Source organism: Lissotriton helveticus, chromosome 1_1 (genome assembly GCF_964261635.1).
Source record: "Lissotriton helveticus chromosome 1_1, aLisHel1.1, whole genome shotgun sequence".
In the NCBI taxonomy this organism is placed as follows: Eukaryota; Metazoa; Chordata; class Amphibia; order Caudata; family Salamandridae; genus Lissotriton; species Lissotriton helveticus.
Genome location: NC_136057.1, coordinates 320,266,798 through 320,294,603, shown reverse-complemented (window position 1 = coordinate 320,294,603; position 27,806 = coordinate 320,266,798).

Genomic DNA, 27,806 nt, shown 5'->3' with positions numbered 1-27,806 from the left:
AGTTTTCTATAAGATTTTTCAGATGTTTGTTGAAAGCTTTTAGAAAAAAACATTCAACAATGACTGGTGCAATGCCCTTTCAGCTATTGTTACTTATTTAGACCATGTTCTGTTAAAACTAAAGAATGTAATACACAACTATCAACTTTCTAGACATTCTAAAATGTCATAATACTGATTAAACATGAAATAATCAACTGCTATGATTAAATACCATGAATATATTCATGTACGCTTGATTATCATATTCACAAGAACAGAACAATAAGAGAAGAACGTGCACTTGATTAAATCATATGTATTCACTTTTGATTAGTTATTTGGCACATGTCATTCACAGAAGAGGAGTTCAGACCGTAAATGGGAAACAAAGCATGATATTTACAGCAGGACTGTACTGCTAGATGCATTATATATTAGAATTATCCAAAATAGATAATGCTAATACATCCGTTGTATTGATCATGGGTAAAAAAGGAAAGGCAGTACAGTGAGATAGCATATAGGTTCAGTATTGGTTGAAAGTGTATGTATGAAAAATTCAGCATCCTACATACTCATATAGAAGCATTCAAAATAAAACCAAGAGGCATATTACCAACGATTAGCGATATTTATCACTAACGAGGCTTAGCAACGAATTTTTTAACGCTAAGCATCACCGGAAATTATCGCAGAGATAATTTGCTATTAGCAAGGTTTATCTCAGAAGTGATAAAAATCCTCGCGCTAACTGCCAAATGAGAGATTATCGCTGGAAAACCAACGATAATCTCTCGAAGTTTGTCGTTAGCTTGATAATAGGGGCTCACAAACTTAGCCATGATATCCACCTTCCATAGGATATCATGGCTAAGTCAGGAAAATACCAGGTTTAGGGTTAGCGGAATCCTTGCTAATAGGAGAAATGTGGCTTAACAACATTTCTCCTATTATTGTTCTCTGGAACGCCCCCTTTGCATCTCATTAGAGATGCAAGGGAAAGTGTAGAGAAAAAGGGTGCTAACATGCGAATTTGCGTGTTAGCACCCTGTTGTTGATAGGGAGATAATTTTATCTCCGCTTTCTTGGCTTTTAAAGCCAAAAAAGAGGAGATACATCCCTTGATAATATGCCCCCAACTCACTGATTTACACCACTAAAATATTTTATATCACTCCCTGCGTTAATGCCATACCTATACGCTGCAATGGTTAAGAGGATGCCCTCATTGACTGGTGGAGCAGTGGTCGTTCAAAGGAGATTGTCCATGAAGCTGGACATAATTCAGTGTCAACCTTTCCATTCCTTTTTCTTTAGCTTGTCAACGTTTTGTACACAGCCACAAATAAATTAGAATGTGCTCTCTCATGTCTGACCTTTACCTTAATGTACATCTTCATACTAATGTGTTTACATTTTAGATTGAAATTAAACTCGTTGATATGGAAAAAACTCCAGAGGGGTAGCACACCAGCAATTCCTGCTGCACTATTTGAATGAATCCCTCATGTTTGTCTCACTTGAACATCCTTGAAACGCATCTCTAACTTTTTATTTAAGAAGTTATCTAAAATCCATTTGTGTGATCTTTTTGACATAGAATAGAATACATGGTCAATAGATAGGATAGCCTCTTACAAAAACAACATTAATGTAAATTACTTGTGCCAACCCTTGTACAGAAAAGTAAAACCTAGGCTACAGCGCATATGTCTTTCACTACTATTTCTACATTTATAGCAACGTGGCTAAATTGTAAAACTTCTAATGATCTTTGTTAAGTAGGTAAAAATAGCTCCGAATCAATGATATATCATTTATATTTGTCCTAACGTTTCACAGAGTGATGAATAGTTACAACAATAAAATAAATGCAAATGTCTAATCTAAATTATAATAATATGTAACCATTAGAGCAATTGATTTAGGAATATTTGGGTCATTTACTAACTGTGTTTAGCATAAGCACTGAACTGATTATTCTTAACTGCTAATAAAAATAATTATTTCACTAATATGAAAGACCACTGAAGGTAATATAAAAAAAATTAAAAGTTCATTATTCGCATTTATATTATAGGATGGCAGTTGTGTGATTCACTGTGTTTTAACATCTGTAATTTTAGATCCTCTGCCTCTGATTTTATCGTTAAACTTACTATACTACTCATAAAACTGGGAATGGAGCAAAACCTGCCCGTGACCCATGGTGGTAGAGACTCAGAGTGTAGAGGCACAACATAATACTCAGGATGAGTTCTTACGAGGAATTGGGCTCACATGTTCCATCTCCCAACTTTATTAAGTCAGTGATGACGCACCTGTTCATCAGGACCCTCATCAGACGTCCATTATGAGTCTGTTTCCCTCACCTCAGCCTCTGGAACCAGCATAGGCAGGAAGACTCATTTGAACAGTAAGATATTACATTTAATTTGTTCATGCTCTCTTGTTTCTATTTCCATTGTTCCTTGAACAGCCATCCTCTTCCATGAGTTGCACTCTAAGGGTGTTTAGAGCTTTCCTTCTGAGTGCTCATCTTTGACCAGAACTTCCTCTCCAACACTGATGTCGATCTCCGTGGTTCTCCTCACTTCACTGGCTTTGTAATTCTTTCTTCATCTTCTCAATTGCATCAGCTTAGGAACTAGACTCTAATCTATGCAATAAGAGAATATAACATAACAGGTGTATTTGTAAAGCGCTCGTTCACCCCAGCAACGTGGCATCTTGGTGCTGAAATAACAGATGTACATCGTTACCCAACTCAATGGTACTCATTTTATCGACCTCAAATGGATGAAAGGCTGAGTGGACCAGCCGGAATTTGAACCTGTGACCATGAGGTCGAACAGAGGCCCCTGCAGTGGATGCATTAGTTCACTGAGCCACCAGACCCTCTGATGGCAAGGCCAAAAAGTATGAATGTAGGAGTGCACTGATTCTTACGTTAAGTGTTGCTGTACACCTTCAAGAAATTTTGAAAAGACTATTCTATGTTTTCACTTTGTTCTACCTTAATTCGGAGCAAGCATGTTCATGGCAAAAAATGCCTTTCTCAGTCTGGCCGGATGTATCAAATGCAGGAATGGACCAGGTGCTCACTATATACTTTATTACTCAATGTTTCCATATACTGTTTTAGATGGTAATATATACTTTATATATAAATTAATGCCTGCTGAGGAGTACACAGCTGTAGCATCCAGGTCTCTTAACAGTTCTTTTCATCACATCATCTCTTGCTTTGCTCATTCCAGTCTTTCCATTATGAGATGCACCCATGGATTGAGATGGTCTCCTTGCCTACCTAAACAATGTAGTGTTTCTTTTTATTTAGTCTATAGTTCCATATAGACTATGATGCAAATGATCCTTACTCATGTGCCTTCCTGTTGGAATAAAACAGGCACAACATCCAATGTGATGAAACTTACTAACCGGAAGCAAGGAGATCGTGAGGGCCTGGTGTAATGAAGATCACAGTTAACAAATCATGGCATTACCACCATGTTCCTCTTCTCCTTGGTTACATATGCTCAGGCCAGATACAAAACATCTACTCAACTCACACTCCACTGTTTAACCTTCAGTTATTCCAACACCAAGTTGATTACACAAATATGAATACTGCCCTCCATATTTCATATCTGTTATGCTACGACAGAAACATTCTCCACACACTGTATGCCACTACAGCATGTACATGTACAGTATGGTGAGAGAACACCAGGACCTGCCCACACCAAACATCCTCATATGATCCACCAAGAAGTATTCCAAAACAGCAAATATGTTAAATCATGCCCACAACAAGCCAAAGCTCTGTGCTGTTCCTAAAGGATCCTGTGTCAATGGCATTACCACATACCATGATGAAATGATGCCCCATGATGACCCTGCAACAGCTGTCATGACAAACCCGTCATTTTGAGACAAAGATCTCTTCAACATCAGCCTTCATATATTAATTGTCTTGGGCCTTGGTAAATACCGTGGGTCAGTTGTCTTAGATTGCATAGCGGTGTGATGTATGATCACTCCGGCAGGCAAGAACATCCTTCTTACCTGAATAAAAGGTGAAGGTGTATGATCACTCTGGGAGGGTACGAAAGATGCTCTTACCTCAATAATTTTTGAAGATGTAAGATCATCCCGGGCAGGTGTGAATGCAACTCTTACCTCAATAATAGGTAAAGGTGTATGACCACTGGTCCCCCCAAAATGAAAGATGTATCAGGTGCATGATCACATCAAGCAAGCATGAACGCTGCACTTAAATGAATAAAAGTTGAAGGTATATGATCAAACAGGGCAGGTATGAACACCACATTTACTTGAATATATGGGGAAGAAGTATGATCTCACCGGGCAGGCATTAAAACCACAGTCAACTGAGTAAAAGGTGGGGATGCATGGCCACAACGGGCAGGCTTGAACACTGCTCTCGCCTAAATAAAACCTGAGGGTTCATGACTTCAAACGAATTTGCCTGAATACCATTCTTATCTGAATGAAAGGAAAAGATGTATGATCATAATGGCAGCCATGATAGTCTTTTAGCTGAATAAAAAGGTGAACATGTGTGATCACACTGCTCTTACCTGAACAAAAGCAGAAGGTGTATGATCACACCTGACAGGCATGAACACTGCTCCCACCTGAATAAAAGGTGAAGGTGTATGATCACACAGCTCTTAACTGAACGAAAGGTGAAGGTGTATGATCAGATTGTTCTTAGCTGAACAGAAGGTGAAGTTGTAGGGCCACAAAGCTCTTGACTTAACAAAAGGTGAAGGTGTATGATCATACCGTTCTCAGCTGAATAAAAGGTGACAGTGTATGATCACACCACTCTTAGCTGAATAAAAGGTGAAGATGTATGTTCACATCGCTCTTAGCTGAATAAAAGGTCCAGGTGTATGATCACAAAGCTCTTAGCTGAATAAAGGTGAAGGTGTATGATCACACTGCTCTTAGCTCAATAAAAGGAGAAGGTATATGGTAATACCGCTCTTAGCTGCATAAAAGGTGACAGTGTATGATCACAAAGCTCTTAGCTGAATAGAAGGTGAAGGTGTATGAACAAACCTGTCAGGCATAAACACTGCTCCCTCTTGAACAGAAAGGTGAAGGTGTATGATCACACTGATCTTGGCTGAATAAAAGGTGGAGGTGTATGATCACACTGCTGTTAGATGAATAAAAGATGAAGGTTGATCATCACACCACTCTTAGCTTACTATAAGGTGAAGGTGTATGATCACACCACTTTCAGCTGAATAGAAGTTGAAGGTGTATGATCACACCACTCTCAGTTAAAAAAAGGTGAAGGTGTATGATCACACTTCTCTCAATTGAAAAACAGGTGAAGGTGTGTTATCACACCACTCTTCACTGAATAAAAGGTGAGGCTATATGATTGCACCACTCTTCGCTGAATAACAGGTGAAAGTGTATGATCACTGCTCTCTGTTGAATAAAAGAAATCCATGAATACTGATGTCATCTGAGTAAAACGTCATGGTGCATGACCACACCAGGTTAGTAGGAACACAGCTCTCACCTAAATATAACTTGAAGGTTTTCTCAAAGGGGCATTTATGAACACTGTCCTTAACTGAATAAAAGGCAAATATGTATGATCATAATGGCAGGCAAGATGGTTGTTTTTAGCTTAATAGATGGTGAAGGTGTATGACCACACTGGCCAGGAATGAACACTGCTTTCACCTGAATAAAAGGTGAAGGTGTATGATCACATTGTTCTCAGCTGAACACAAGGTGAAGGTGTAGGGCCACAGAGCTCTTGACTTAACAAAATGTTAAGGTGTATGATCATACCGTTCTTAGCTGCATTAAAGGTAACAGTGTATGATCACAAAGCTCTTAGCTGACTAAAGGTGAGGGTGTATGATCACACTACTCTTAGCTCAAATTAAAGGTAAAGGTATATGATAACACGGCTCTTAGCTGCATAAAAGGTGACAGTGTATGATCACAAAGCTCTTAGGTGAATAGAAGGTGAAGGTGTATGAACAAACCTGGCAGGCATTAACACTGCTCCCACCTGAATGGAAAGGTGAAGGTGTATGATCACATTGATCTTGGCTGAATAAAAGGTGGAGGTGTATGATCACACTGCTGTTAGATGAATAAAAAGTGAAGGTTGATCATCACACCACTCTTAGCTTAATATAAGGTGAAGGTGTATGATCACACCACTTTCAGCTGAATAGAAGTTGAAGGTGTATGATCACACTAGTGTCAGTTAAAAAAAGGTGAAGGTGTATGATCACACCACTCTTCACTGAATAAAAGGTGGAGGTATATGATTGCACCACTCTTCGCTGAATAAAAGGTGAAAGTTTATGATCACTGCTCTCTGTTGAATAAAAGAAAGCCATGAATACTGATGTCATCTGAGTAAAACGTCATGGTGCATGACCACACCAAGTTAGTAGGAGCACTGCTCTCACCTAAATATAACTTGAAGGTTTTCTCAGAGGGGCATTTATGAACACTGTCCTTAACTGAATAAAAGGCAAATATGTATGATCATAATGGCAGGTAAGATGGTTGTTTTTAGCTTAATAGATGGTGAAGGTGTATGACCACACTGGCCAGGAATGAACACTGCTCTCATCTTAATAAAAGGTTAAGGCGTATGAGCACATTGTTCTTAGCTGAACAAAAGGTGAAGGTGTAGGGCCAAAAAGCTCTTGACTTAACAAAAGGTGAAGGTCTATGATCATACCGTTCTTAGCTGCATAAAAGGTAACAGTGTATGATCATACCGTTCTTAGCTGAATAAAAGGTAACAGTGTATGTTCACATCGCTCTTAGCTGAATAAAAGGTCCAGGTGTATGATCACAAAGCTCTTAGCTGAATACAGGTGAAGGTGTATGATCACACTGCTCTTAGCTCAATAAAAGGTAAGGTATATGATAACACCGCTCTTAGCTGCATAAAAGATGACAGTGTATGATCACAAAGCTCTTAGCTGAATAGAAGGTGAAGGTGTATGAACAAACCTGGCAGGCATTAACACTGCTTCCACCTGAATAGAAATGTGAAGGTGTATGATCACACTGATCTTGGCTGAATAAAAGGTGGAGGTGTATGATCACACTGCTGTTAGATTAATAACAAGTGAAGGTTGATCATCACACCACTATTAGCTTAATATAAGGTGAAGGTGTATGATCACACCAGTTTCAAATGAATAGAAGTTGAAGGTATATGATCACACCGCTCTCAATTGAAAAAAAGGTGAAGGTGTATGATCACACGACTCTTCACTGAAAAAAAGGTGAAGGTATATGATTGCACCACTCTTCGCTGAATAAAAGGTGAACGTTTATGATCACTGCTCTCTGTTGAATAGAAGACAGCCATGAATACTGATGTCATCTGAGTAAAAGGTGAAGGTGCATGACCACACCAGGTTAGTAGGAACACAGCTCTCACCTAAATATAACTTGAAGGTTTTCTCAAAGGGGCATTTATGAACACTGTCCTTAACTGAATAAAAGGCAAATATGTATGATCATAATGGCAGGCAAGATGGTTGTTTTTAGCTTAATAGATGGTGAAGGTGTATGACCACACTGGCCAGGAATGAACACTGCTTTCACCTGAAGAAAAGGTGAAGGTGTATGATCACATTGTTCTCAGCTGAACACAAGGTGAAGGTGTAGGGCCACAGAGCTCCTGACTTAACAAAATGTGAAGGTGTATGATCATACCGTTCTTAGCTGCATTAAAGGTAACAGTGTATGATCACAAAGCTCTTAGCTGACTAAAGGTGAGGGTGTATGATCACACTACTCTTAGCTCAAATTAAAGGTAAAGGTATATGATAACACGGCTCTTAGCTGCATAAAAGGTGACAGTGTATGATCACAAAGCTCTTAGGTGAATAGAAGGTGAAGGTCTATGAACAAACCTGGCAGGCATTAACACTGCTCCCACCTGAATGGAAAGGTGAAGGTGTATGATCACATTGATCTTGGCTGAATAAAAGGTGGAGGTGTATGATCACACTGCTGTTAGATGAATAAAAAGTGAAGGTTGATCATCACACCACGCTTAGCTTAATATAAGGTGAAGGTGTATGATCACACCACTTTCAGCTGAATAGAAGTTGAAGGTGTATGATCACACCAGTGTCAGTTAAAAAAAGGTGAAGGTGTATTATCACACCGCTCTCAATTGAAAAAAAGGTGAAGGTGTATGATCACACCACTCTTCACTGAATAAAAGGTGGAGGTATATGATTGCACCACTCTTCGCTGAATAAAAGGTGAAAGTTTATGATCACTGCTCTCTGTTGAATAAAAGAAAGCCATGAATACTGATGTCATCTGAGTAAAACGTCATGGTGCATGACCACACCAAGTTAGTAGGAGCACTGCTCTCACCTAAATATAACTTGAAGGTTTTCTCAGAGGGGCATTTATGAACACTGTCCTTAACTGAATAAAAGGCAAATATGTATGATCATAATGGCAGGTAAGATGGTTGTTTTTAGCTTAATAGATGGTGAAGGTGTATGACCACACTGGCCAGGAATGAACACTGCTCTCATCTTAATAAAAGGTTAAGGCGTATGAGCACATTGTTCTTAGCTGAACAAAAGGTGAAGGTGTAGGGCCAAAAAGCTCTTGACTTAACAAAAGGTGAAGGTCTATGATCATACCGTTCTTAGCTGCATAAAAGGTAACAGTGTATGATCATACCGTTCTTAGCTGAATAAAAGGTAACAGTGTATGTTCACATCGCTCTTAGCTGAATAAAAGGTCCAGGTGTATGATCACAAAGCTCTTAGCTGAATACAGGTGAAGGTGTATGATCACACTGCTCTTAGCTCAATAAAAGGTAAGGTATATGATAACACCGCTCTTAGCTGCATAAAAGATGACAGTGTATGATCACAAAGCTCTTAGCTGAATAGAAGGTGAAGGTGTATGAACAAACCTGGCAGGCATTAACACTGCTTCCACCTGAATAGAAATGTGAAGGTGTATGATCACACTGATCTTGGCTGAATAAAAGGTGGAGGTGTATGATCACACTGCTGTTAGATTAATAACAAGTGAAGGTTGATCATCACACCACTATTAGCTTAATATAAGGTGAAGGTGTATGATCACACCAGTTTCAAATGAATAGAAGTTGAAGGTATATGATCACACCGCTCTCAATTGAAAAAAAGGTGAAGGTGTATGATCACACCACTCTTCACTGAAAAAAAGGTGAAGGTATATGATTGCACCACTCTTCGCTGAATAAAAGGTGAAAGTTTATGATCACTGCTCTCTATTGAATAAAAGACAGCCATGAATACTGATGTCATCTGAGTAAAAGGTGAAGGTGCATGACCACACCAGGTTAGTAGGAACACAGCTCTCACCTAAATATAACTTGAAGGTTTTCTCAAAGGGGCATTTATGAACACTGTCCTTAACTGAATAAAAGGCAAATATGTATGATCATAATGGCAGGCAAGATGGTTGTTTAGAGCCTAATAGATGGTGAAGGTGTATGACCACACTGGCCAGGAATGAACACTTCTTTCACCTGAATAAAAGGTGAAGGTGTATGATCACATTGTTCTCAGCTGAACACAAGGTGAAGGTCTAGGGCCACAGAGCTCCTGACTTAACAAAATGTGAAGGTGTATGATCATACCGTTCTTAGCTGCATTAAAGGTAACAGTGTATGATCACAAAGCTCTTAGCTGACTAAAGGTGAGGGTGTATGATCACACTACTCTTAGCTCAAATTAAAGGTAAAGGTATATGATAACACGGCTCTTAGCTGCATAAAAGGTGACAGTGTATGATCACAAAGCTCTTAGGTGAATAGAAGGTGAAGGTCTATGAACAAACCTGGCAGGCATTAACACTGCTCCCACCTGAATGGAAAGGTGAAGGTGTATGATCACATTGATCTTGGCTGAATAAAAGGTGGAGGTGTATGATCACACTGCTGTTAGATGAATAAAAAGTGAAGGTTGATCATCACACCACTCTTAGCTTAATATAAGGTGAAGGTGTACGATCACACCACTTTCAGCTGAATAGAAGTTGAAGGTGTATGATCACACCAGTGTCAGTTAAAAAAAGGTGAAGGTGTATTATCACACCGCTCTCAATTGAAAAAAAGGTGAAGGTGTATGATCACACCACTCTTCACTGAATAAAAGGTGGAGGTATATGATTGCACCACTCTTCGCTGAATAAAAGGTGAAAGTTTATGATCACTGCTCTCTGTTGAATAAAAGAAAGCCATGAATACTGATGTCATCTGAGTAAAACGTCATGGTGCATGACCACACCAAGTTAGTAGGAGCACTGCTCTCACCTAAATATAACTTGAAGGTTTTCTCAGAGGGGCATTTATGAACACTGTCCTTAACTGAATAAAAGGCAAATATGTATGATCATAATGGCAGGTAAGATGGTTGTTTTTAGCTTAATAGATGGTGAAGGTGTATGACCACACTGGCCAGGAATGAACACTGCTCTCATCTTAATAAAAGGTTAAGGCGTATGAGCACATTGTTCTTAGCTGAACAAAAGGTGAAGGTGTAGGGCCAAAAAGCTCTTGACTTAACAAAAGGTGAAGGTCTATGATCATACCGTTCTTAGCTGCATAAAAGGTAACAGTGTATGATCATACCGCTCTTAGCTGAATAAAAGGTCCAGGTGTATGATCACAAAGCTCTTAGCTGAATACAGGTGAAGGTGTATGATCACACTGCTCTTAGCTCAATAAAAGGTAAGGTATATGATAACACCGCTCTTAGCTGCATAAAAGATGACAGTGTATGATCACAAAGCTCTTAGCTGAATAGAAGGTGAAGGTGTATGAACAAACCTGGCAGGCATTAACACTGCTTCCACCTGAATAGAAATGTGAAGGTGTATGATCACACTGATCTTGGCTGAATAAAAGGTGGAGGTGTATGATCACACTGCTGTTAGATTAATAACAAGTGAAGGTTGATCATCACACCACTATTAGCTTTATATAAGGTGAAGGTGTATGATCACACCAGTTTCAAATGAATAGAAGTTGAAGGTATATGATCACACCGCTCTCAATTGAAAAAAAGGTGAAGGTGTATGATCACACCACTCTTCACTGAAAAAAAGGTGAAGGTATAGGATTGCACCACTCTTCGCTGAATAAAAGGTGAAAGTTTATGATCACTGCTCTCTGTTGAATAAAAGACAGCCATGAATTCTGATGTCATCTGAGTAAAATGTGAAGGTGCATGACCACACCAGGTTAGTAGGAACACTGCTCTCACCTAAATATAACTTGAAGGTTTTTTCAAAGGGGCATTCATGAGCACTGTCCTTAACTGAATAAAAGGCAAATATGTATGATCATAATGGCAGGCAAGATGGTTGTTTTTAGCTTAATAGATAGTGAAGGTGTATGACCACACTGTCCAGGAATGAACACTGCTCTCACCTGAATAAAAGGTGAAGGTGTATGATCACATTTTTCTTAGCTGAACAAAAGGTGAAGGTGTAGGGCCACAAAGCTCTTGACTTAACAAAAGGTAAAGGTGTATGATCATACCGTTCTTAGCTGAGTAAAAGGTGAAGGTGTATGGTCACATCGCTCTTAGCTGAATAAATGGTCCAGGTGTATGATCACAAAGCTCTTAGCTGACTAAAGGTGAGGGTGTATGATCACACTGCTCTTAGCTCAATAAAAGGTAAAGGTATATGATAACACCGCTCTTAGCTGCATAAAAGGTGACAGTGTATGATCACAAAGCTCTTAGCTGATTAGAAGGTGAAGGTGTATGAACAAACCTGGCAGGTATTAACACTGCTCCCACCTGAATAGAAATGTGAAGGTGTATGATCACACTGCTTGTGGCTGAATAAAATGTGGAGGTGTATGATCACACTGCTGTTAGATGAATAAAAAGTGAAGGTTGATCATCACACCACTCTTAGCTTAATATAAGGTGAAGGTGTATGATTATACCACTTTCAGCTGAATAGAAGTTGAAGGTGTATGATCACACTGCTCTTAGCTCAATACAAGGTAAAGGTATATGATAACACCGCTCTTAGCTGCATAAAAGGTGACAGTTTATGATCACAAAGCTCTTAGCTGAATAGAAATGTGAAGGTGTATGATCACACTGATCTTGGCTGAATAAACGGAGGAGGTGTATGATCACACTGCTGTTAGATGAATAAAAAGTGAAGGTTGATCATCACACCACTCTTAGCTTAACATAAGGTGAAGGTGTATGATTACACCACTTTCCGCTGAATAGAAGTTGAAGGTGTATGATCACACCACTCACAGTTAAAAACAAATGAAGGTGTATGATCACACCACTCTTCACTGAATAAAAGGTGAAGGCATATGATTGCACCACTCTTCGCTGAATAAAAGGTGAAAGTTTATGGTCACTGCTCTCTGTTGAATGAAAGGCAGCCATGAATACTGATGTCATCTGAGTAAAAAGTGAAGGTGCATGACCACACCAGGTTAGTAGGAACACTGCTCTCACCTAAATATAACTTGAAGGTTTTCTCAAAGGGGCATTCATGAGCACTGTCCTTAACTGAATAAAAGGCAAATATGTATGATCATAATGGCAGGCAAGATGGTTGTTTTTAGCTTAGTAAATGGTGAAGGTGTATGACCACACTGTCCAGGAATGAACACTGCTCTCACCTAAATAAAAGGTGAAGGTTTATGATCACAAAGCACTTAGCTGACTAAAAGGCATGATCACATCCTTCTTAGCTGAATAAAAGGTGAAGGTGTAAATAGAAAGCTCTTAGTGTAATAAAAGGTGAAGGTGTCTGATCAAACCTGGAAGGCATTAGCACTGCTCTCACATGAATAAAAGGTGAAGGTATCTGATCAAACCTTGAAGGCATTAGCACTGCTCTCACATGAATAAAAGGTGAGGGTGTATGATCACACTGCTCTTAGCTGGATAAAAGGTGAACTCTATGAACAAACCGCTATTATCTGAATAAAAGGTAAAGGAGTATGATCATACTGCTCTTAGCAGAAAAACATGGAACATCTATGACCTTAGCTGGATAAACAGTGAATGTCTATGATCATACCACTCTTAGCTGAATAAAAGGTGAAGGTGTGTGATTACACAGCTGTTAGCAGAAAGGCAATAGTGTATCAACAGACCCAGCATGCATGAACAGAGCTCTCCTCTGAATAAAAGGTGAAGGTGTATGATCACACCACTCTTAGCTGAATACAAGCTGAAGGTGTTTGATCCCACCTCTCTTAGCTGAATAAAAAATGAAGGAGTATAAACACACCTGGCAGGCATTAACATTGCTCCCACCTGAATAAAAGGTAAATGTGTATAAACACACCTGGCAAACATTAACACAGCTCCCACCTGAATAAAAGGTAAAGGTGTATCACACCACTCTTAGCAGAAAAAAAATTGAAGGTCTGTGGTCCTAGCTGGATAAAAAGTGAATGTCTATGATCACACCACTCTTGGCTGAATAAAAGGTGAATGTGTGTGATTACACAGCTGTTAGCTGAATAAAAGGCGATGGTGTATGATCACAATCAGCAGGCATGAACACTTCTCTCCTCTGAAGAAAAGGTGAAGGTGTATGATAACATCACTCTCAGATGAAAAAAGGTGAAGGTGTATAATCACACTGCTCTTAGCTGAATAAAAGGTTAAGGTGTATGATCACACCGCTCTTAGCTGAATAAAAGGTGATGGTGTATGATCACACTGCCCTTAGCTGAATATAAGGTGAAGGTGTATGATCACACTGCTTTTAGCTGAATAAAAGGTGAAGGTGTATGGTCACACTGCTTTTAGCTGGAAAAAAGGTGAAGGTGTATGATCACACTGCCCTTAGCTGAATATAAGGTGAAGGTGTATGATCACACTGCTTTTAGCTGAATAAAAGGTGAAGGTGTATGGTCACACTGCTTTTAGCTGGAAAAAAGGTGAAGGTGTATGATCTCACAGGGATGGACATGAACACTACTGTCATCAGAATAAAAGGTGCAGACTACCACCTTGACGGGCATTTTGAATTACCGCTACAGGCACTTTATGTGTCTAATATGTGGCTCTGCACACAATTGAGTCATGGCCATCTGCAAATCCAGTCTACAAGCAACTGAACCAAAACTCGGCAATCCTCAAATAAAAGTTATTATCCTCATCTAGTCTAGAACTGACTGGTGCACACTTGAGCAATCCAACGAAAAAGTGGCATGTTATCAAACTCAGCCATGGTCACTGGAAGCAGGCGTATTCCATATGAACTACTCATCTTTTTTGTTCCGGGACTAGGATAACAAATTATTAAACATAGACGATCGATTATCTTTTTAGAGAAAGTTAGTTAAAAATACGCTTTGATAAACTAGCCCTTTCAGAATTTTTAACTGGTACGACCACTTTGAGCCCTCCTAAAGTGAAAGGTGTGCGCCAAAAGCACCAAACCCGACGAGCTTAAAGTGCAGGCATGTTTATTTTCGCAATAACACGTGAGTGATACATGATATAATCAGTATAAACGAATGTGATAGATTTTTTGGCTTGACGTGAAAAAGATAGCAAACCCTATTAAATATGGTTCTAATTTTGTAGACATTCTGTTAAAAGTTCTTTGGTAGGGCTAATATTTCTTAGACTCTTCATTTTTGATTTGCCGCAGATTTGACTGTCAGTAAAAAATGTCAGATCAGATGTCTTTCTGTTCAAATGTTTATTTGGATACTTGCTGTCAGAATGTTCTCAGAGCGCTGGTGCAATCTGAAGGGAAAACAGCCGGAAACACTGACTGCAGGAGGTATTGTAGAATGTGTGTTTTAAGGCTCAGAGGCAAACACGAAGGGACTCGTTATTCTTTCAAAGAAATGATATATCATGACATATGGCACCTCAACCCCATGATAACAGCTGACTATTATGTTTACCGGACCTCAACATTGACCCTGGCGATTATGTCGACTTTGCACTACTTTGGCTGGGTAGATTTACTATTCTAACTCCAATCCCAGCACTGCAGGCTCTACAGTGTAGCAGTGAGCGAATTTTTATTTACCATGACATAGTCGGGAGAGTTTCATACTTCAAATGGGGAATTGTCAATTGTAGCATGTGATGGTTGAAAATACCCAGCATGCGTCACGGAATCCATCCCTGTGAAGAGGTCCATGTTCGTGAGGATCAGGAATCATGGGGCATATTATCAAGGACGGCCGATACATTATCGCCGCTTTTATCAGCAGGAAACTGCCGATAAAGCGGCGATAATGGGCTTGATAATATGCTCTATGAATTCCTATCAAAGCCCGTTAGATGTGAAGACATCTAACATGGGCTTCGATAGGAATTCATAGAGCATATTATCAAGCCCATTATCGCCGCTTTATCAGCAGTTTCCTGCCGATAAAAGCGGCGATAATGTATCGCCCGTCCTTGATAATATGCCCCCTTATTCTCTTTGCATTTGCTACTACTAACATTTAAACAGTGAGAGAATCTGGCTTAAACATAGAGAAATATCCAGCAATTCCATTTAACTAGTATGCAAACATTTTTAGGTTGTCAAACGTGGTCCAAATTGGACTGATCCACATCAGATTGTCGGGATAACCGCATAAGATGCATTTACATACAATGAATGTACATTGAATGATTCTCCTGCAAACTCTAACTCTTCTGCCTTAAAGTTGGACAACACCCATGCGCCATTCATCTTTCTCTCATTAATGGTATAGGTTGAGGAAATGGCAGTAGACTTATGAAAACCAAGGATATTACCTACCGTTTGCTATCAAAGGCACCACTTGGAAGAGTGCATTTTGAATCATGCCAAGGCAACTCTCTTCCTAAATTGTAGCCTGATCGAGATGGCTCAGGTCAGACCACTTTCCAAAGGCAAATATTTTACCTGTCATTATTCTGACTGGGTGCATGCACTATTCCAGCTCCAAACCTAGCATTTTGGGCACTACACTAGTGATGGGTATTATTTTAATTACCCCAGCATAGTCGGGTGAATTCGGGGAATTTCATACTTAATTACTATGTATGAACTTTCCCAAATTTTCCCCAAGCTTTCATAGGTAAATTTACGCAAACCGTGCAGCAAAATGGCCCGTGGGAGTCACCACCTCTCTCTCTGGAATGGGGTGATGCCACAATACAGAGGACAACTTTTCTCAAATAGAAACCTGCCAACTTAGCTGAAACATCTGAAATCAAAAGAGAAAAAAGAAGGAAAGACCGTTAAAGCAAAAATGAAAAGACTAGTCAGTTAAAGATATATTATTAGACTAAAGTATTTTAGAAATAATGAGTATGATTCATTGAATGTGGTAAGCCAAGCAGAAATAAATTATGTAAAAGCATAGTCAAGACATTTTATGAGTAAAAAGAATAATAAGAGGAATACTTTGTTTTTTTCTATGTAGCTTCGGGCTAGATACTGTAGTTTCTAATTGCTGTAAATATAACGAGTTTCTATTATCTAATTTAATGGCTGTAATGATTGATCTAATTTAATGGCTGTGATAATTAATGGTACTAATGGAATGATTAAAACATTTCACAAAAGTAGGGAAAGGTGATTTGGATGCACATAAGTATCTCATGTATGTGTGCAAGTCATTATTATATTTATTTCTTTTCCAAATACATCACATCGCCAAAAGTCACTACTGACATACTTTTTAGGTCTGGTGCTAGCCAGGACCTTTTGATTTCACTACAATGATAAGTATTATTTACTTACTTAAGGGGGGCTTTCAGTCTGCCTTCTTCATCCAATTGTGTGCCATTCACATTTTTCTTCCGCCTACTGCACCATAGAGCATAGGGTAATGGGTGAACTCATTTCCGCTATTTGCTTGCTTCTGTGTGAGTGATGGCAACAATTATAATTTAAATCCCTCTTAAGTAGTGAAGTTGTATTTTAAGTAACAATTCTGAAAATGCCACATTTTATTCTAACCATTTGGTGCCTGCAGCCTGTTCCGGGGTCACATGACTAGACAACATTGGCATTTGTCCTTTATCTATTCCTACCAGACAGCATCAGGATAGAGAGCCTAGGTGTTGGCAGCATGGCCATCCCATAGGGGGTGCAACTGTCTCCTACCACACCTGCAATTCAAAGACACTGGCTCAGCTTACAAACAAATAACTTCATAGTAGCCAATTGTGTCTCCAGAAAGACTGGGACAAGGGCAGGGAGGCAGACAATTCCAGATACATATGTAGAGGTAAACTCCAGATGCTTCTCCCATTTCAAAGCTGGCACCAGGTATAAGTATAATGCACCTTCAGACCCAACTCTTCAGCACACCTTTGGACCTTTGGACCTTTGGTACACTGAGAAAAAGAACAATACTTTGGTGGAGGGCCTGAGGGATATTTATAGACCAGCCTAGGCTGTACCCCTCTACAGAGCTATATAAACAACAAGGAAACCTAGGGGTCTCTGCAGGAAATATCTTAGAGAGTCCTTATTAAATATTCTGATGTCTAATATAGTACATCAAAATAACGTCAAGACTAAGTAGTTCTGACAAAGGACAAGAAACATTTAACAGTGGGCCACCTGTGATTGTAGATCAAACTCTTGTAGGATTCCCATCAAAGTCTTGTAGTGATCAATACTATCATGGGACAACACTCTTACAAACTATAGGCGACAAAAAAAAGTAGGGTGCGGCCACGCTTAAGGGATATTTTATGAATTGCGTTTTTATTTGTTACCCCTTTGATATATACAGCTACAATTTCCTAAGAAAGTATATTTGTGATTGCCTAATAAAAACAGTTTCAAACCTAGACTTAATTTTTTGCAGCGTAACTACACCTACTATTTTGTTGCAAGGAAATAGCACTACCCGTGCCAAAAGTAAGCACCGCACTATAACTATAGATAATAAGTAAACATTGCTCCTGAGAAGTAGGTCACTCAGAACCTTATTTAAATGAAGACTGCAACAACGCGCTTTCTTTTTGAACCTCCAATTCCATATTATAATATTTGCTCCAAAGATGTAGCAGTCCCCGTCAGAAAAGTAACCACCATATTATAAGTAAATACTGCTCCTGTGAACTATCCCACCCGCTGACTTAATAAAAAGAAGACCTACATAATATGTAGGCCCCACGCAAATGATATCAATGGCCCTTAACATATATAAAAAACAATTTTTACCTTCACAGTCCCTGTCCACCACCTTGTGACCACTGTACAGAGTTAATAGTGTTCCTACCCTCCCTTCTACTACTTTGTCTCCCCGTACTCCTTTGAAGTGCATCACAAAATGGCTGACAACAGTGAACCGTTCCCACCCAATAAGGAGCAAACATATACTAGGAACGCTTCAGTTAATAAAATATCCATGGAGTTCCGCAAAAGGGGAGGGAATGGTTGTCATCACTTCTTCTTTTAATGCTTCACAGCCAGTGAACATTAAGCTTGGGCAGGTCCTCCTTGGAACACGTTACCCAATGAGATGTCCCTGATACTCCGTAGAGGGGAAGGGAATGGCTGGCAACATTTCTACTTTCAATGGTTTACAGCCAATCAAAATTAAGCTTGGGAAGGTCCTCCTTGGAACACGTCAGCCAATCAGATGTCCCTCCTACTCCGCGGAGGGGAAGGGAATGGCTGGCAATACTTCTACTTTCAGTGGTTCACAGCCAATGAACATTAAGGTCTGGAAGGTCCTCCTTGGAACATCTCGCTACTCCGTGGAGGGGAAGGGAATGGCTGGAAACATGTCTACTTTCAATGGTTCGCAGCCAATGAACATTAAGCTCGTTGTTGCAGAACACCTCAGCCAATTAAAGGTTAATTTTGTTCCATGCACACGGAGAGAAACTAACAAAGTGACACTATCCGTGATAAAAGTAAACACTGTATTATAAGTAAACATTACTCTGCTTTATATTAAAGGACGGCCGCAATTGTTGTTTTCCCGATATGATTTCCACAGCCTACTGAATATTGCAGCAATACAGGTCATCGTTGTTTTGCAGACATAATTTCCACGGCCTACGCAACATTCACATTACCTGTGTGTGCACCCTAACCACTGCTTGCTGCAATACGGCACATTGTTTTCCCGTCAGGCTTTCCAGAGCCTACGCAACCTTGCTGCAATACTGCACACCGTTGTTCTGCAGACGGGATTTCCTTGGCCAACGCAACATTCAAACTCCCTGCCTCCGCACCGTACAGACTGCTTAAAGTAACTCCACAGTGTCCCTACTATACCTTTTTATACAATTTTTCTCTTTGTTCTCCCTACTCCTTTCAACTGAGTCACAAAATGGCTGCCAACACTCTCTAGTTTCAACCGTTCATAGCCAATGAGCCGCACACTTGTGCTTAAAACCCCTCAGCCAATCAGATGTCAGAATTCTCAAATATCGATATCCTTAAAATTTCATATTCCTAAAAAACGACTGAAACCCATTTAAACAAAAGCATGCTTTCTGGACCAACGCCTTTCTCCCTTTCAAATTTGGCGTAATTCCGTTCGGCAGTTTGACCTGTAGCCTTGTCTAGTTTCCTATGGAAATTGCATTGAAAAAAAACCCAAACCTTAAAGATAGCAGCTGATCAAAAAATAGAAACGTTTTGGAAAATTTCATAAAGATTTGTCAAGCAACGCCAAAGTTATAAGCACATGAAAAAATGCTTTTCCTATGGAAACGTGGTCCTAACTATAACTACCTACTGGCGACCACCAGTAGGTATTGTGATTTCTGGCTGGATTTCACATAAAAACTAACTTAAAATCGAAAGAATGATGGAATGATGTAACATTGTTCTTAAAAACAAGCATCAATTTGAAGCCAAATATGGAACAAGATACAGAAGCACACAGGAGGCTTAGAGCAAAGACAATGTTTGTTAAAACAGCGGAGCAATTACAGGCTTGTGAAAGAGCGGCAGCACCTACATCTCTACATCAGAAGTACCAACATTTCAAAAAACTGATAAGGAAGGAAATTTCAAAGTGGTGAGAAGCAAGAACTTTGGAAAAATATCAAGAAGAAAAAAGGGTCCCTCATATGAGGAACCTGATCCAGAGCTAGCCGATGAATGGGATGATAATCTGATGGATTGCTCAAATCATATGCTGTCTATATTGATAAAATTTGCCTGGAAGGAGCGAACCTTGTTACTCAAAACGATTACTGACCTTAAGGATGAAATCCAAAAAGAAGAAAATGTGGAGGTATTTACAACAAAGATGGATGACATCATAATTAAAAAGATAGACAAACATGAAGAAGAGATTAGTGCGAAAAAGCAAAGAAAATTCCTGAGGGATAAGATTGATTACCAAACCGGCAGAGTATTTACCTTCAGCCGCAAGTATGACAATGTGAGCCATAAAGGTGTTCGTGGAAACCTGGACACAACACAAGCCACAGGTGGGGCGGAGAGTGATGTGAGTGAGAGTGATGTCTCTGAAGATGGGACCCCGCTAACAGAGAGAACAGTGCCGACAAATTTTTGGGAGGAATTCCGACTGATGAATCAAACACTAAACCAAAATAATTGGCAAATAGACAGAGGTTGGGGAAGAGGAGGAGGTTACATCAGACGAGGCAGAGGAAGAGGAAAGATCATGGTAGAATCAACACCATCTGCAAACAAGTTAGGAGCAGCTGATGGCGGAAGAACAACAATAATGCCAGTGGGAGTGGAAAAAGGGGTCAAAAGAAACAAGGAAAATGAAGGACTGCAGAAATGTGGTAAATCTTTCTAATCGTTCTTGAAGTATTGTTGAACATGATGTATTACAGTTTGGTCTCTCCTTTTGCCCCACTACTGCATTCTGCTACCCCCAAGAAAGAATTGATCTGTATCATGTTACAAGAAAGCTACATTTGCATAAATGGCACAAACTGTAGGTTAGGATTACCTCCCATCCCAAGGTCACTACAACAGCTATTCCTGCTGTAGAATCCATCAATGAAGTGGACACACTGATTGCTTTAAAAGAATTGGAGTGTGACAATGTGGACTTAACACATATTAATGCACAATCACTGGGTTATATGTTTAATTTGAGTTGTCCTAATGATTTTAAATCTAAATCTACTTTTAACCCTGCATTGTCTCCTTGCAGTATGGATATTTTTGAAACATTGGTAATGAATGACTTTAAAAATCTGGCCAAGAAAAGAAAATGGTACCATTACAATTTAACCAAGAAGCAAAGACTGGCGATTAAATCCCTGCAATTGGATCGGATCATAGTCATCCGCCAGTCTGATAAAGGGGGAAATGTTGTCATACTAAATGTGGAGGATTATACACAGGAAGGCACACGTCAGCTAAATTGTCAGGTCTGCTATGAGAAGGTATCTAAAGCCAGGGTTGAAGAGTCAAATTCAACATACCAAAGCATGTTGAAAGAGTGGTATTCCCAAGGCATCTTAGAGTGGGATGAGTACTCTTTTCTTATGAATCGTAATCTGTAGGTTGCAATCCTTTACTTATTACCTACACTACACAAAGATCCTTCAAAACCACCAGGGAGACCCATTGTGTCCTCGATGGGTTCCCTTTTGGAGAAAACTTCAAAGTATATTGATTACTTTTTGCGAACATGTGTAGAGACCTTGCCGTCATATTTGAAAGAAAGCAAAGATTTTTTAAATAAAATCAAGGATGTGGTCTGGAAAGAAAGTTTTCTACTAATCACTCTGGATGTGTGCCGCCTGTACACGACCATCAAACATGATGACGGTGTCCAGGCATGCAGACACTACCTCAAATCCCGGTCCATTTCTTTTCTTCAACTTAATGAAATGGTTTTACAGATGATCAAGTTTTGTCTTGAAAACATTTTTGTTATCTTCAATGAAGTTTTTTTCAGACAGAAACAGGGCACAACCATGGGCACCTGTTTTGCTTACAGTTATGCCAACCTGTTTATGGGGTGGTGGGAGTAGCAGGTGCCCCTGGTGCATTACCAATACCGCAGCCATGGGAAATCATGGCCACGGTATATTGATGACTTGTTCATCATCTGGGACGGGAGTCGAGAGCAGGCTAATGAGTTTATTGCCATCTTGAATAGGAATGAGGTCAATTTAAAATTTGAGCGTAAGACGAGTGATTCTAGTATTGAATTTTTGGATTTACAAATAAAAGTGGTTGACAACAAATTAACATCCAAACTCTACCGTAAGGAAACTGCAGGGAATACTCTTTTGCACCCAGAAAGCAGTAATCCTAAAGCATTGATTTGCAGTATGCCCTATGGGGAATTTCTCCGGGCACGGAGAATTTGTAGTACAGAGTCTGACTTTGTAATGGAATGTGAGTGCATGACTGAGAGATTCCTGGAGAGGGGCTATAATAATAATTTGATTAAAGATGCACACTCTAAAGCAGCCAACTTTGAACAAAGTGAGTTGTTAGCCCCCAAAGAAAAGGATGATAGGGTAGATGATAATGTTATCAGATATATCACTACCTATAATTCAAGCTCATTCGATGTACGTAAATGTCTTAATAGACATTGGATAATTTTGAAAACTGAATCAAGCCTGGAAGATGTTGTGAGTGACTCTCCAAACATCACTTACAGAAAGGCTAATTCACTGAAGGATAGACCTATGTATGAATGATGTGTCACAAGCTAAAATTACCAACACATACATTCAAAGTTTTTTCACTTGCATGTCTTGTAAAGCGTGTAAATATAGTTGCAATGTAAGAAATGTGTATTATTTAATCATTGATTCAGAGAGGACAATTGAGAAACATCTGACTTGTCTTTCTGATTGTTGCGTATATGTTCTAGTCTGTCCATGTGCTAAAAAGTATGTGGGCAGTACCATGTTTGTTCCAAAAATCGCATCCTAGAACACATGAGAGCCATCCAGAATAGAGACAAGTTGTCCCCAGTAGCAAGACACTTTGAGGAATTGCACAAAAGCAGCCGCAATTTGTTGTGAATTTTTTGTAATCGATCCGGTGCCCCCCTCTAATAGGGGTGGAAATAGGATTAGTAGATTACGTCAATTAGAATCTAAGTACATTTTAGAACTTCATACTAGAATTCCTGGTGGCCTCAATTCTGAGGAAGAACCGTCCTGGTTTTTGGGGGAGTAAGTTACTGAGTTATTTCAGGTTGATCTCTGACAATATCTCTTCTCAATTTTCTTTTTCTGTTTCTTTTCTTTCTTTTTCCTTTTTTCTGATGATCATTATGCTCCTTAATGCTTCCAGTAAGATGTATCGGTAGAATTCTTAACATGTTTTTAATTCACGTTCACTTTTGTTACCCATGTAAAAAAATACTGTTTGAGCCTTTAATTACATATGTGTTCCCCTTTTCTTTGGTGGTGTAACAGTTTGGATGCAGGAATATCAGGAAGAAGACTGTATACAGCGGTTAGAATATTGAATGGGAAGTAAGACTTTATGCCCACTGGGGTGATGAAATATCAGTACCCTATTTTTGAATGATGACATTTATAGGATTATTAACCCACTTGGGAATTTGATTGTATTTGCTACCAATAGTGTCATAATATTCAGAGTCAAGATGAACATTATAATTAGGAGAATTTTTGTATAGAATACTTTACTCTACATGAGTCAGAGAATGTAGCGCTATGAACATGAGACTCTAATATGGGAAGTCGGAAGGGACAACACATGGTGACTATGTCACAGCATTGGCACTACGTCATTATTGTTTGGGCCGTGGTACTGATTTACTTACCTGTCCAACTTAGTGGCCACGCGGATGTCATCAGTGTGATTATGGTACCGCTATTATATAAATGTATTTTACGCCCAATTGGGCAGTCCCGCTCTTGACACCATGTGGAAATTTATAACAATCCAGTATGATGCTGAGATTAGGGGATGCAAATTAATCTGTGAATAAATTATATTTGTAGTTGCTAATAAGAAATATTACTGAGGTATGATTCATGGGTATGATGACCTGAATTGTAATCATGGTTGTTATATTTACAATGAATTTACCTTTTGTTAGAATACAAAGGTACATTGTTTGATTATTAATGTGAAGTTAACATTTATTGATGTTTATTTTCTCACTATCATGTATCAGTATGTGTTAAACCTATATTATGATTGTTTGCAATACTACTACAAGATGGCTGACAGTTTTTTGATTACTAGTCCATTTTTTATGTCACTTACTATCACGCTGTACGTAATGCTAAAATGTATGTTTAAATGTTCGATTGCCAACAATGAATTTACCCATGACCAAGGCGGTTTCACCGAAACGCGTTGGGTTTGCTTTTTTGGCTTGATGCATTATCAATAAATTTTTTTCAAGCATCAGAAATTGGTGATTATTCGCGGAAGGAGTGCACGCGTGCTTGGATGCACAGAGAGTGGCAATAATAAACAGGGTGACCTCGGACCCTGAAATGCACCACCGCCCAAGTGTCCCGGCATTTCTGAGGAGCTGGCATATATATATATATATATCTATATATATATCTATCTATATATATAGATATATATATATATATATATATATATATCAAAGTTCCTGGGTTGCTCCAAAGGGTTGCGGTCGGCCCCGTGGGAAGTGGCGTAAACGCCGGCAGAGCACGCCGGTAACTTCAATTAACAACGCTTAGTCTTGCAATTCACCACGCTCTCAGACACCAAGTAAACGCCAGAAAACAGCAGGTCCAAGGGTGTTTATTGACACCTTACGACATGTTTCGGCTTACGAGAAGCCTTGTTCACGTAAGTTTGTGCATCGCGTATGAACAGCGTAAATACTGAACAACAACAACAGAAACAAAGGACTCAGGTCACAGGTCAGGTGACACAAAATATGGGTCGGCCATCTTGGAACGGTCAAATAATACTGTTAATGCGTCTTAACCAACATAGAAATGCACATGTATGAACATTCAAATTAAATCATATGGTCATGATCATGACATAAATAATCCGATTAATGTATATTATTCAGTGCACACAAATGGGAAAATATAGTCTGTGCTGGCGCTCGTATTTTATAGCCGGCTTATATCGTGAATGATATATTGGAAGTAACCAACATGCATGGCACAAATAAGAGAACTGTCCAAATGGATGACAGTGTCTAAACCAGTTACTAGGTAAAATACCTGGATTCTCATAGTGCTTACAGAGTGATACAGTGGGCAGCGAAGCGCCACAGTTCTAACAGGCGGCCTGGTCAAAAAAAGTCAATATCTGTGAAGTGAAGCCAGTGAAGGCGTGCTCTTATCTTATATCAGGAACGTGCAGGGAAGTTGACTGGTGCAGGTGCAGTGAAGGGTCTCAATCCCAGTGATGTTCCTGTGAATTTAAAATAGCAGATGTTAAAATCTAACATGAAAACAGCGTATGCATCCTGTCAATAAACATGATGGTGGGCGCTAGGAAGGGAAGATAAGGACATGGAAAGCATGTAGTATCACAGTACATTAAATGGAACATCGACAGAGAGATCAAACATAATCATTTTTAAGATGAATTGACAGTTCCTCATCTTGGTTGAGCCCCCCCGGGGCCTTAGTTTGGAAATTGATTATGTATCTAGATTCACTCTGTCTCATTTTGAGGACACGGTTCCCACCCCTGGGATTTCTCTCTATTTGTTCCAGAATGAAAAATCTCATAAGGGTAGGGTCAGAGAAGTGAAATTCACTGAAGTGACGTGCCACAGGGTATTTCGCATCCTTGTGGATGATAGCACGGTAGTGCTCTAGGATGCGTTTTTTGGCATGGGAGATGGTACTGCCAATATACCAGAGTTCGCATGGACAGACAATCACATATACAACAAACATGGTGTTACATGTCAGGAATTGGGTGATCTCTTTCTTTAAGCCATTATATTCTACTCTTTTGACCAGAACGCTGTTCTTACATGCTTTGCAGTGCCCGCATGGGAAGTATCCCTTGAGGCCAATGCCTTTGTTCTTGGAATAATCAGTGATGTCACTGCGGACACATATGTCTCTCAGATTTCGGCTTTTTCTATATGTGATGCTGGGTCTATCGGGGATCAAGTTACCGATAATGCTGTCACTCTGTAGAATATGCCAGTTTTTGGTGATGATTTTTTGGATCTGCTTGGATTCCTTATTGAAGGTTAGAATAAGGCGTGTGACACCGTCACTGGGTGAGACATCCTCCTTGACAATGTTGTTGAGGGTGTCACAACGTTTAACGGTGTCAGCTTTTTGTTTAGCCTTTTTGAGCACCCAGGCAGGGTAGTCACGCTGTTTAAATCTTTCTAGCATGTCCCTAGCCACCACTTGGTAGCTGGCATCAGTGTTGCAATTTCTCCTTGCCCTCAGCAACTCCCCATATGGGATGCTCCACTTGAGTGGTTCAGGGTGGCCGCTGAGGGCATGGAGAATGCTGTTGCCTGCTGTCTCCTTCCTAAAAAGAGATGTGAGGATCTGATTGCTGACAATGTCAATTCTGACATCGAGATACTCAGCAAAGTCTTTGCTTATATTGCTCGTCAATCTAATGTTCTTGTGATTGAGATTAAGACGGTCAATAAAGCCAGAAGCCCGTTCTTCAGTTCCCTGCCATACCAGGAAGAGATCGTCAATGTATCTCCACCAGGTGATGACATGGCTGATCTCCTCTGTGTATGATGGATCCGCAAATATCTCTTGCTCCCATTGTCCCATGAAGAGGTTCGCAAAGCTTGGAGCAAAGCTTGAACCCATCGCCGTCCCCGTCTCTTGCCTATAGATCTTACCATCAAATAGGAAAAAATTATTTGCGAGACAGAATGCCAACATTTCAAGGAGCATTTTGTTATGCTCTCTGAAACGCAAGGGACGGTTCTTAAGGAAGTAATCACAGGCCTCTACACCCTGTTGATGGTTAATTATGGTGTAGAGAGCCTGGACATCCATGGTAATGAGTAGATAGTCTTCATTCCATGTCAGGGTGTCAAGTTTAGTCAAAAAATCTTTGGTATCTTTTATGTGGCTGTTGAGACCCTGTACCCATTCTTGAAGATAATGGTCAATGTACTTTGACACATGTTCTGTCACACTGCCTCTGGAAGAGACAATCGGTCTTCCAGGAGGATTTTCTCTACACTTGTGAACCTTGGGAAGGAGGTATAAGACGGGCAGGGTCGGGTTGTTGTTCCTCAGAAATTTGTATTCCTCCCACTCAATTATTCCCTTATCCTTCCAACATTCCAATTTTTCCCACATAGAAGTTATACTGTCGTTATATGCTCCAAAATTACTTAAAGCATAATATTTTGCATCAGATAATTGTCTTAGGGCTTCCCTGGTATATTGTTCCTTGTCTAAAATGACAATATTACCCCCTTTATCCGCGGGGCGTATGACGATGGACTGGTCATCTGTGAGAGAGTTCAGGGCTTCTCTTTGGCTCTTAGACAGATTGTCCCGTTTCCAGATCCGTTTTTTGTTCTTAGACCTGTGGTTATTGAGCTGTTTGTTGACACATTCATGGAATGTGTCGATGGCGTCATGTGCCATAATGGGAATAAAGGTGGACTTAGGCTTGAACAATGAGGCTGAGCTGCTGTCAATAGTGAAACCTGCTTCACAGAGGAGCTGTGTGTGGGTCATCTCTGGTCTAGCAGATTCTTCTTGGACAGACTCGCTGTTAGGCAGGACAGAGTTGTGTTCTAGTTCAGCAATGTTGACAATGGCATCGATATCACTTATAAGAAAGGTATCTGTATCGCCTCTCTCGTTCACAGTGTCATTGGTGCCTGGACGGTGTCTTAATCT